At 41.7% G+C, this 12,454-nt stretch overlaps 1 long non-coding RNA gene across 1 annotated transcript; it reads left to right on the forward strand.

The window, feature by feature from the left end:
* The first annotated feature begins 270 nt into the window (after positions 1-270).
* LOC143217519 (uncharacterized) lies at positions 271-10,723 on the forward strand. Its single transcript, XR_013010832.1, has 4 exons — positions 271-1,021; positions 7,125-7,270; positions 9,648-9,780; positions 9,858-10,723. It is a non-coding gene; the product is annotated as an uncharacterized LOC143217519 (long non-coding RNA).
* Positions 10,724-12,454: the final 1,731 nt, after the last annotated feature.

Below are 12,454 nucleotides of genomic sequence, written 5' to 3' on the forward strand. Positions count from 1 at the left end.
TGATTTTTTTTTTATTAAATTAAAAATAACTATTGTTTATGGTGTCTGGATAACAATTATCGCAAAATTGGCAGTATATTTTAAGTTATGTGAATACAATTTCTTTTATAAGTATTTAAAATTTGAAAATTAGTATAACTAAAATGGTCATTGACTGACAAATATACGAAATCGACGAACCAATTCTAGTGTTTGCGATCTTCATTTTAGTCGTTTTTACGAATCGTTAAGATCGTCTCTCGCATACCGTACGAACAGCACATTCAGCAACCGGCAAAACATTCTCGCCGAGAATGTCCCTTCTGTTGATGGAAAATTGCGGGAAAAAAATAAGATACGAAAACCGCGGGAATTTATTACACAACCCAATAGTTGCAAATAATCATTATCGATGATAGACGTTATCTTTGACTGGTAAACAACCATTATAAATGACAACAATTCTTTTTGGTCATAAGGAACCGTTATCGATGATGGAAATAATTTTTGGCTATTAGTAGTAGTAACCATTGTCGAGGACAGAAATTTTATTGGGCTACTAATTATGCGAGAGTCAGAATAGATCCAAGTCAAAATCATGTTTGTGGATATATCCGAAATAGCACGTTGATGTGGAAAACAAAGGAAGGACTCGCGCGAGCTTCGAAAATTTTCTTTTCGTCCCTCTAATGAAATCGTAGTCGTTACAGTTGTAACAGACCTGCAACGGGCAGGCCTGTTACTAGTAGAACCGGGTATCAAGGCGCACCGAAGGGAACCGAACCGAGCCGAAAGAAACCGATCCGAACCGGCGCGCACCACCGATACGCGTCACGCGCTACGCGACGACCGCACGACGAAACAGTACCGACGGGAGGACGAAAAACGGTTGTCTAGCACGCGGACGAGAACAGTCAAGAAGATTCGCGAAGTTTAGCGCCGCACCGCCGCCCGGCCCCGCCGAACGAATAGTGATAAAAGCTGCGACGCGACCGCGGGAGCGGCTTCTCCATCGAGACTCGAGTCGTATCGGTTCATTCCAGTAAGTATCCCTTGCAGTGCCGAACTACGTAGACAGAATACGGCGCACCGCCATCTTGTTAACCAACGTTCCTGTCCCATGGAGGTATCCCGACGGTGACGAACTACGTTCCACCAAGGTAGAGTAAGGCGTACCGCCCCTCGGAACGAGTCAAGGTGTAGCCCCGGCTACCTCGTCACGACGTACCGTCGACGGGAACGAACGTCGAGCACGATGAACCATCGCTCGTCGCGGTAGAATCCCCTGAGAGGACGTAAACGCACGGCGTCCCGCCACGTTGAAATCCAACCGACCAGACTCAGGCCGGGAGCCCTCCTCCTTCCTGAAAACGCCCTGTTTCCTGTAGCACAGCCAGAGCACGACGTACCGTCACTCTTTCTCTTGCCAAGGTGCACCACTGGCGAGCCCGTTAAGGTGTACCGCCGACGGGAACGAACGACGAGCATGACGAACCGTCACTCGTCGCCGTAGACCCGCCCGAGAGGATTATGGCGCATGGCGAACCGCCACGTCGCATATCCGAATGCCCAGACTCGGGCAGGGAATTTCCATGCTGTCCTGATTTCCCAGTTACCGGTCCCGAAATACGTGCGCGTCGTACCCGAGAAAGTAACGCGTCCTGTACCTGAAAACCGCGACGTACGCGCCCGAGAAAATAACGCGTACCCGTACCCGAACGCCGCGGTTACCGAGTGAACCGTCGCGAAAACGCGATTCCGAAAACCCGCGAGCGCGGACTCGCCGGCAGCGAGCATGTCAGTGAAAACGCCGGTGTCGTTATTTTGAACCCGTGTACCACGTCCAGTTCCCCATCGACATTTTCCTCTCGTCGAACATCGAACTCTGGATCGGCGAGCTATATTGACGAAGCAGGACATCTCCGACGTGACGACGGAAAACAGGTTGTTACACAGTAAAATAAGAAGCGATTGTGTAGGCAGTGCTAAGTGCTAATGTTCGCCACTCGAAAGTAACTGCGCCCAAACCCCGGTAATCCGCAATAACCAAATCACTTCAGCGTGTCTTTAGAATACATTAACTATCGCCAGAAAACTCCGAAAAAGTCCACGATGTCACCGGTCATAAAGCAATAAAAACTCGACCGTACGCCCCAACATTATTACTATTGTCGGACTCGCACCTGGACCGTCTACCTGCGTATAGTGAACTGGTGCCCTACCGTCGAACCTACAGAGGTGTCTTGGCAAAATATCTTCGCTCGACACGAGTTGCCGCCAGCGCAGTGGTGTTCACCACTAGAACGGTCTGGATTAGCTCGTTCGACGGGTTACGGCGCGACGAACGACCGCGCTAGTGGTGAGCGTCACTGAAAGTTCTGGCGCGGTGCTGGCGCGGTGCTAGAGCAGTCTAGTAGGCGGAAAAACTACCAGCGCAGCGTCAACTTGCGGACGGAGCGATGGCGCAGGTATACAGAGGGGCAGTCATAGTGGGCAACGACCTTAAAGGTCTTTGCCTACTAGACGCCTCCTCTGCCTACCTGCGCCATCGCTCCGTTCCCGTTTTGGGTTTCTTCTGTGTATTTCAATGGGACTGCGCCTACTATACCTGCGCCTGCAGGTATATGGCGCCATTGCAGGTATAGCAGGCGCAGTCCCATTGAAATACACAGAAGAGACCCAAAACGATACAGAGGGGGCGTCCTAGTGGGCAAAGACCCTTAATCACCAGTATCACAATTGGCGCTGCCGGCACTCGGCCCTTTTGCGGGTTGCAGTTATCCACGTTTTTCAGCCGTCCCCTCTGTTTTATTCGGCCCGGGCCATTTTCAGAGTCGTCGACCTACTAGACAGGTCGGTCATCATTGATGAGACGGGCCATGCTACCTAATTTGTCAGTTTTTGAGCTGTTTTACGGCTCGGTATGAACGTCGGGCCCCCTCACCTTCAGACCTGCAGGGTGTTTCGCCTGCCCTTTCAGACTCCCCCCACTTCACCATATTTTCATGTCGAATGTGTCAAGTTTTGAAGCCCGTCCCTACTCTGTTTCCGGATAGTCCAGAAACCTGCCCACACCCTTCCCTAGGGCTAATCCCTCCGCCTGTGCTATGAGTCTATTGGGAGTACAAGTGCAGAGGACCGCGTATTATTTGACCATTGGGAAGAAGTTACTGCTACTTCGGATCCAATCCGACTTCATCGAAATCACGGCTGGGCCGAGATATCAATTCCATTCGGTCTTCACCTGCCGAACCTATTTCGCGATGGGGTTGAGAAGAAAGGGTTCACCAACTTCACCGAAATCTGTCTCCTGAGAGATTTTGATATAAGGTTCATCGAGATCTTCCTTCTTGGGTGGGCTTGACACATCCTAGAAAATATGGCTGATTGTTTGGATGTGACCATCATCCTCGGTTCTGGTCGGTGTTCAGCTATTAGCTCCGTCCACCCACCTTTCCCTTAAAGGTTCTTAATTCCGTTTGCGTTTCTTGATTCCATTTTTTAGTAGGGTCCGTGCCCAGTTTCCACAGTGGTACCACCATTTGTTCGCTGACCACCCCCCTTTCCTTACTCTATTCCCCAAACAGGGGAGATTGAGCAGCGGCGGGTGGGTACCCGTAAGGGTTTATGAGGCGGGATGGCCAACTTGGGCTTCCAACAGTTCACCGATTCCCTGGATGAAGGGGAAATTGTTGCCATTGGTTGCCCTATGACCCCGACAGTAGGTACTGAGCCCGTAGCAGGAGAAAAAACCACCTTGGAAATTTATGCCACACCCGAGAATCGAACCCTGGCCTTCCTGCTACGATCAGACACTCTACCACCTGAGCCACTGACCCGCCTCCCCCTAACTAATTCTGATCTCATGATTTTTCTATTGCTAGTTCAAATTCTGTATGACGGCTATATAGAATGAAAAAAATTATGCGATCAGAATTAGTTAGGGCTAGGCAGTGGGGGGCGGAGAAGGCCGGCCGTCGGGCCGGCCCGACCACGCATACGGAAATGTATTAGTAGTCTTTCAAAATTGAAAGCTCGCCCTATACAGGGTGTCCCAAATGTGGTATACTTAATTGAAATGGGAGGTTCCTGAGACCATTCTAAGAGACATTTTCCTTTGCACCAATGTCAACTGCGGCTTTGTTTAGGAGTTATTAACGAAAAACACGGACCAATCAGAGCGCGCCCTAGACGCGCGATGGCACGTTCAGCCCGGCGCGCCGGGAGACGAGCGCGGTGTAACGCCGCGATGCCGTAACGAACAAGAGTTTCTCGAGATTATGTGAATCTTCCCCGATTTGGATGAGCTTTGGATATGTTGTCAAGACCATGATTCTGAACAACATTTCCCTTTACAGTTTTTGTCGGCCGGCTTTAGTTTATGCGATAAGTAACTTGTAATTGTAAATCGATCGATGTACTATCTGAACTATCTCCTCTCCGATTTCGATGAGCCTTGAATATGTTGTCAAGACCATGATTCTGAACAACATTACCCTTTACAGTTTTTGTCGGTCGGAAGAACTTTACTTGTCAATTCATATGGGTGGATCTCTTTACCCTACTTACGGCAACTTTACCCGAACGAGGGAAAAAGCAGAAACTGATTGTATTAAAACCTCACTTATTCAGCCGTAAATCCATTTGCTGCTTCGAAATGTGTGTCACTGGGTCACTCGGTGACGAACTGCACAGATGTCTTCAGGTATACGACAGTACCGAAAGCTAAGGGACGTACGGCCAGGTCGACGAACTGCACAGCCGGTGGTAAAAGGCCTAAGGGATGCGCGGTCAAGTCGACGATCCAGAATTTCACTTTCACTTTCGAATCGATAAATAATTCGTATGTTTATTTCACACAGATGCCTTGAAATTTTTCCACACTCACAATCACTGTTCACATTTGTCAACACATAGTTATGCACTAATAGTAATTGCCATATCCCTTGTACTGCTGCACAAATCACAACAATCAGGTAATGCAATCACTAGACTGCGGATTTCATGCATTTGCAGCAAACATGAGTAGGTGCATTTTAAGACAGTAGAGAGATTAAAATAATTTCAAAACACCATAGTATTATTTTCAACTTCTTAAAATGATCACAGTGAGAATCAAATATCTGTCTGGCTCCTGTCCCTTGTAATAGCGGCAGCCAACATTAATGTTGCATAAAGATCCGTAGTCTAGTGATTAGTTTAAATATTACTATCAAAAACACAGCTAATAGCAACCGTTAGCTTTGAATTGACAAGTCTTTGGAGATGTTCTCTCTATCGCGGCTCGAACGACACTGATTTTCCGCAAGATTTTTCTAAAGAATTTAGGAAGGGCATTTAGAGTGTCGAAATTCGAAATGTGCACGCTGTAGCACGAGAACGACGGGACGGTTATACGAAAAACAGAATGCGAGAAGGACCGCTGTAAGCTTTGTGGCAAACACATGTTTAGTTTTTCCTGCAGGTTGGTACGCAGAGTCGATGGGTAACTGTTCGAAAACGTCATCCGTCCTTTTAGCCAGCAAGGGGTAAAAATGTCAGGTCAGCGTAGCATCCCTATTGTCCTATACCTTCCTTAAGAAACTTTCTAAGAGAAGGACAGACGACGTTTTCGAACGGTTACCCATCGACTCTGCGTACCAATCTACAGGAGAAACTAAACATGTGATTGCCAGCGGTCCTTCTCGTATCCTGTTTTTCGTCCAACCGTCCCGTCGTTCTCGTGCTACAGCGTGCATTTCGAATTTCGACACTCTAAATGCCCTCCCTAAATTCTTTAGAAAAATCTTGCGGAAAATCAGTGTCGTTCGAGCCGCGGTAGAGAGAACATCTCCAAAGACTTGTCAATTCAAAGCTAACGGTTGCTATTAGCTGTGTTTTTGATAGTAATATTTAAACTAATCACTAGACTACGGATCTTTATGCAACATTAATGTTGGCTGCCGCTATTACAAGGGACAGGAGCCAGACAGATATTTGATTCTCACTGTGATCATTTTAAGAAGTTGAAAATAATACTATGGTGTTTTGAAATTATTTTAATCTCTCTACTGTATTAAAATGCAACTACTCATGCTTGCTACAAATACATGAAATCCGCGGTCTAGTGATTGCATTACCTGATTGTTGTGATTTGTGCAGCAGTACAAGGGATATGGCAATTATTATTAGTGCATAACTATGTGTTGACAAATGTGAACAATGATTGTGAGTGTGGAGAAATTTCAAGACACACATTTCGAAGCAGCAAATGGATTTACGGCTGAATACGTGAGTTTTTAATACAATCAGTTTCTGTGCTTCTTCTCTTTTTTTACGATAATCTCGTAAACTAAAGCCGATCGCCAAAAAGTCTAAAGAGAAATGTTGTTCAGAATAATGATCTTGACCACATATCCAAAGCTCATTGAAATCGGAGAGCATTCACATAATCGAGAAACTCTTGTTCGTTGCGATGTCACGGCGTACCACCGACACTCGCTTGTCGGCGCGGTGTGGCGCGGCCGTCCAGGGCGCGCTCTGATTGGTCCGTGTTTTTCGTTAATAACTCCTAAACAAAGCCGCAGTTGACATTGGTGCAAAGGAAAATGTCTCTTAGAATGGTCTCAGGAACCTCCCATTTCAATTAAGTACACCACATTTGGGACACCCTGTATATGTGTAGGATTTAAATCGTAAATTGAATAATACGTTCGTAAACTCGAAATGTTTTAATACGAAATTTGAATTATAACAAATACAACTAATTAAATTATCCCGTCTGAATCTCCGTCTGAGATCAAACACGTCTTTTCGTTTTCGTACGTCGAACCGGAATGACAAAGAAATCGCATATTACAAATATGAATAACGAAATCGATAAACATAATAACAGATATCGAATCGTCGCGTCGTTACAGTTACTAACGTCGTGACATTCAACGGAATTCTCGCCGCTCAGAGATGGTATCTCCCTACATATGTATACATCGATACGGCGAGACAATCATGTTCCTTCACGGTGCATACGATCACCATTTAAAAATCGCGAACAAGTGATACACAAAGATCTGATCGTGAAATGAGTTAATGAAAATAATAATGGATGAATTAGTAAGCAGACTTCATTCCAATTTAGTTCATCTACTAAAAACATTGATGTTTAGGTGTATATTGCGATCAACGGCACTTCATGTTTTCAAGAAGTATTTCTACTCGCAACGTATTTTGCTATATGTCTATGCTATATTTTCGTCGATGCTGTTGTGGCGCAGAAGCTCATAGACGCCAGCTCCAATGTTTTTCGTCAAATGTGAGTACATAATTAACCAATTTGCTTTGATTTTTTTTCATACGAACCTTATTATACAGGGTGTCCCAAAATTCGTGAAAATCCCGGAAGGGGGTGGTTCCTAAGACCATTTCAAGCGACATTTTCCTTTTGCAAAAATGTTATCCGCGGCTTTGTTTAGGAGTTATTAACGAAAAACACGGACCAATCTGAGCGCGACCTAGAAGCGAGTTGCCACAGTCGGCCAATAGACATTTGTCGCTCCGGGCCACTGTGGCAACTCGCTTCTAGGTCGCGCTCTGATTGGTCCGTGTTTTTCGTTAATAACTCCTAAACAAAGCCGCGGATAACATTTTTGCAAAAGGAAAATGTCGCTTGAAGTGGTCTCAGGAACCACCCCCTTTCGGGATTTTCACGAATTTTGGGACACCCTGTATATAGTATAAAAATTGTGTAATGCGGCTGCATAATTATTTGTCTAGTACAGTAAAGTTCCATTTTAAGTTAATACTCGGTTGTGTTGTGACATAGATCGGGACCGGACACTATTTTTTGTGGCTTCGTCGACCGCGCCGAATGTAGAAAAGAACAGCATGTTAAAACGGCAAATAACTACGTAAAAAACTTCTTTATTTTTTACTTGTTTTTAATGAAATTTTACCAATATATTTGCGACATTTTTCTGATTAAAATGACACCAAACAAGACACAATTTAGCCCATATTTACTGTACATGTAAAGCATAACTTACAATTTGTCTTAACATCTTGAAAATTATGTTCTCAAAGAATTAGACTAAGAATTTTGCAAATTAACGGAGTTACGGCCCGTAGGAGGTTTTTAAACGACTCATTTTAATCAGGAAAATTATTAAAAATAAAAATAAATTTTTAAAAAATACCGCGTTTTTAAAACGGACTAAAAAGTATAAAATAAATTTTTAAAAAATGGACTAAAAAGTATAAAATAATTTTTTATAGCCCCATACAGATTCCTAACCCCGTACAGATATAGTCCTGAAAATTTGTGATTGTGAATTTTTAGTAGCTATGAAAATACTTGTAAGATTTAAAACGAAAAACGTGGGGCGCATGAAATAGATAATTGATGCATGAACACCTAAATCACTAACAATTCTAATGCACTGCAAATGATATGAACTGTTGTGCGAGTTTTCTCAGCGGTAGCTACTTTCTATACTCCTTATTATGTATGTATTATCTTGCGCTCCACGTTTTTCGTTTTAAATCTTACAAGTATTTTCATAGCTACTAAAAATTCACAATCACTTTTCAGGACTATCTGTACGGGGTTAGGAATCTGTATGGGGCTAGAAAAAATTATTTTATACTTTTTAGTCCGTTTTTTAAAAACTTATTTTATACATTTTAGTCTGTTTTAAAAACGTGGTATTTTTTAAAAATTTATTTTTATTTTTAATAATTTATATCTCCTAAACGCATAGGCTTTAAAAAAATTTTTTTTTTAATATTGCATTGTCATCCAGTTCTGAGCTATGTTTAAAATTTCAAGCCTCTAGCTCATCGAGAAGTTAGTTTAAAACATAGACATATAGAGATAGACTGCGCGGCCTGAACGAAGCGCTGAAGCCCACAATGGCGGCGTGCGAGAGAGAGAGAGCATTAGCCGGGGTCCATAGCGCTTTCTTTCTAATTGATGTGTCGACACATCATATAGAAAGAGAGCGCTATGGACCCCGGCTAATGCTCTCTCTCTCACTCTTTGTACCGCGCGCCGCCATTGTGGGCTTCAACTCGCCCATAAGACGGCGCAGTCTATCTCTATATGTCTATGGTTTAAAATCAATTGCAAAATTTGCCACCGAACAGACAAACAGAAAAACAGACAAACAAGAAAGCGAGCTAATAAAAACGTGGCAAAATGTGACAAATATCTGGAGAAAGGTTGTAAAAGAAGAAAGTAAAAATAAAAAAGTTAGCATCGCATTGGTATTTTAAACAATATAATAAGTTTTGAATTTTTGCCGAACGTCTTGGTCGCTGTTTCTATTTCTTTTTCACTCGCCATCCTCTTCTATGTCCTAAAGTTACTCTATACAGTCGATTAAACCACTAAATACAGTTGAAATTATATCGTCTTTAGTGTCATTCTAATCGAAAAAATGCCACAAACAAGTTGGTGGAAGCCCCATAGAAATATAAAGAAGTTTTGTATTAGATTCCGCGGCATGTTTACACTGCTCGGTGACCGAGGCAGCTCGAGCTTCTTAGCCCCTCGCGGGATATGCACCCCAGTGGAAGGGGTAGGCGAAGTGACTTAGAACAGCCATCTCCGTCGTGCTTAGATAGCGACTTTACTGTAGTAGTACCTATATTACTGTAGTGTAATAAAGACAAAATAACGATACATGTCTCAGTTACTACGGTGAATGGTACAATGCATCGATCTCAGACCAAAAGACGTTGCTGCTCATTATGCAAAATTGTATGGAACCAATCACCATCACAACCGCCAACATTCTAACAGTATCGATGGAGAAGTTCGGCATGGTAAGAGATACCGCATAATTAGTCGTGCTGTTGACTACATAACATTGTTAAATACATTACGTCTTTATTTATTGAAGGTTGTCAGAGTTTCGATGTCCTGTTTCACGATGCTCTACTCACTTTCATGATCACTAGTTGACCATTGGAGATGTCAAAGTTCTTGGGTTTCGATAGGATACATGTTGTACTATGCTATTACGGGTGAAATAAAAGAAACCAAACGGTAGCAAACGTTAACGATGCGACGATACAGCCATCGTTCCAGGCTTATCGCCGCCCAGCATGCTTACTCTAAATTTTGTGTCATTATATTGATGCATGAACTATATCGTTTTTTTTACTTTGTATTCGTCTTATCTGATGTATTATTATTTCATGATTTTTAGTATAAGCAAATTCAACTATTGCCCAGTAAGCAAACATGGTCGATTTTGGATGGACATCTACGCGCGCATAAGTAACGCATTCTGTCGGCAGAAAAACCGGGCATCGGCCCGCAGCTTGTGCCGGCTAGAAGACAGGACCGAGCGGCCAGAATTGTACCCAATCAGCTTCTCTGCTTTCTACCCGGTCTTTTTAGTGTCTAGTTAGTTTGGGACAGGCTCCGTCCGGCACCAAACTAACTAGACCTTCACCCGGCTTATGCGCGCGTAGATACCCGTCCGAAATCGAACATTTTGCTTACTGGATAGGAGACAATTTCATATCTATAACACTGTCCAACAAATTTCAACTTTTTTTGTGATTTCAATATACTGTTGGGTCCTTCTTATAGAGTTTTTTGCGCTGATTCCAAATCTGCTTTTAATTTTTTCCCTATACGTACAGTTTTTGAAAATCATGGCTTTGAAAAAAAAACATATTTTTCAACTTTAAACAAATATTGTGATGTTATTATAAAAGATATTGAATTGTTCTTTACAGCAAAAGATTCTGTAGACTTTCCCGAATACAATGATATCCAATATTAATACATTATGATTGTTTAAACATGTTTAAACAATGATTAAAGACGGAGATGCACCACTTTTGCACCAATTTTTGCGGATATTTTCGAATTTATCTCAAAAAATAAGGGTCCAGCGAAAAATTGAACTATACCACGCGAAAGAGCTGACTTTTATCTTGAGAAACCTCCGTGTGAAGTTTGCATGGCCGACGTTTTTACCGAACCAGAAAGCAAAATATCTTCGCCCGACATGCGTTGACGCCAGTGGTGCTCTTCCACTAGCGCGGTCGTTCGTCGGGATACGGCGCGGCGCGCTGCGGTGAAACGGCGCGTGGCTATAAGCGCGCAATTATGTCAGCTTACTGAAATGTAATATTTTATTAAATGTTATACTATTGTTATTTATTATTAATTAGTATATTTATTCTGTATAAATTATTTTATGTATTTTTTAATGTTAGTCTATCGTTTATAGTATATTTAATACAAAAAATACCTTTTGTAACAAAAAAATAATTTATTGACACACTACACTATTACACTATTTACAATGCTAAAATATATGTACACTATTAAGATATAATACACTATATCGATTTAATATGGAGCAAACTATTTCAATTATGTATTTAAGTCAATAAAAATAGTCCCATTTATATTGTGTTTGGACTTATTTTACTCGGAAGAATCTCGAGTGTTCATTGGCACTATAATTACAATACATAGATAAGACGACAATTACTGAAAATAAAATTTTTCAGTCACCGCATTGCAGATTTTCCTTACATTGTATGTATTCCGTTGTCCGTAGACCGTCATTTATTTCAAAATATCGTGTTGGTTCTTAAGAAAACTGATGCCAGAGGTCAGTTTCGGCTTTGAGTTTGTTGAAAAATCAGTCGTGTCAAGCATTTCAAATCTGCATTGCTACGTATAAAACTTCATAAAGAACATTTATAGTTATTTATAGTATTTTAGTTGTTGTGTATACAACATATGTATTTTAGTAGTGTATTATATCTTAATAGTGTACATATATTTTAGCATTGTAAATAGTGTAATAGTGTAGTGTGTCAATAAATTATTTTTTTGTTACAAAAGGTATTTTTTGTATTAAATATACTATAAACGATAGACTAACATTAAAAAATACATAAAATAATTTATACAGAATAAATATACTAATTAATAATAAATAACAATAGTATAACATTTAATAAAATATTACATTTCAGTAAGCTGACATAATTGCGCGCTTATAGCCACGCGCCGTTTCACCGCAGCGCGCCGCGCCGTATCCCGACGAACGACCGCGCTAGTGGAAGAGCACCACTGGCGTCAACGCATGTCGGGCGAAGATATTTTGCTTTCTGGTTCGGTAAAAACGTCGGCCATGCAAACTTCACACGGAGGTTTCTCAAGATAAAAGTCAGCTCTTTCGCGTGGTATAGTTCAATTTTTCGCTGGACCCTTATTTTTTGAGATAAATTCGAAAATATCCGCAAAAATTGGTGCAAAAGTGGTGCATCTCCGTCTTTAATCATTGTTTAAACATGTTTAAACAATCATAATGTATTAATATTGGATATCATTGTATTCGGGAAAGTCTACAGAATCTTTTGCTGTAAAGAACAATTCAATATCTTTTATAATAACATCACAATATTTGTTTAAAGTTGAAAAATATGTTTTTTTTTCAAAGCCATGATTTTCAAAAACTGTACG

Source organism: Lasioglossum baleicum, chromosome 17 (assembly GCF_051020765.1).
Source record: "Lasioglossum baleicum chromosome 17, iyLasBale1, whole genome shotgun sequence".
Classification (NCBI taxonomy): domain Eukaryota; kingdom Metazoa; phylum Arthropoda; class Insecta; order Hymenoptera; family Halictidae; genus Lasioglossum; species Lasioglossum baleicum.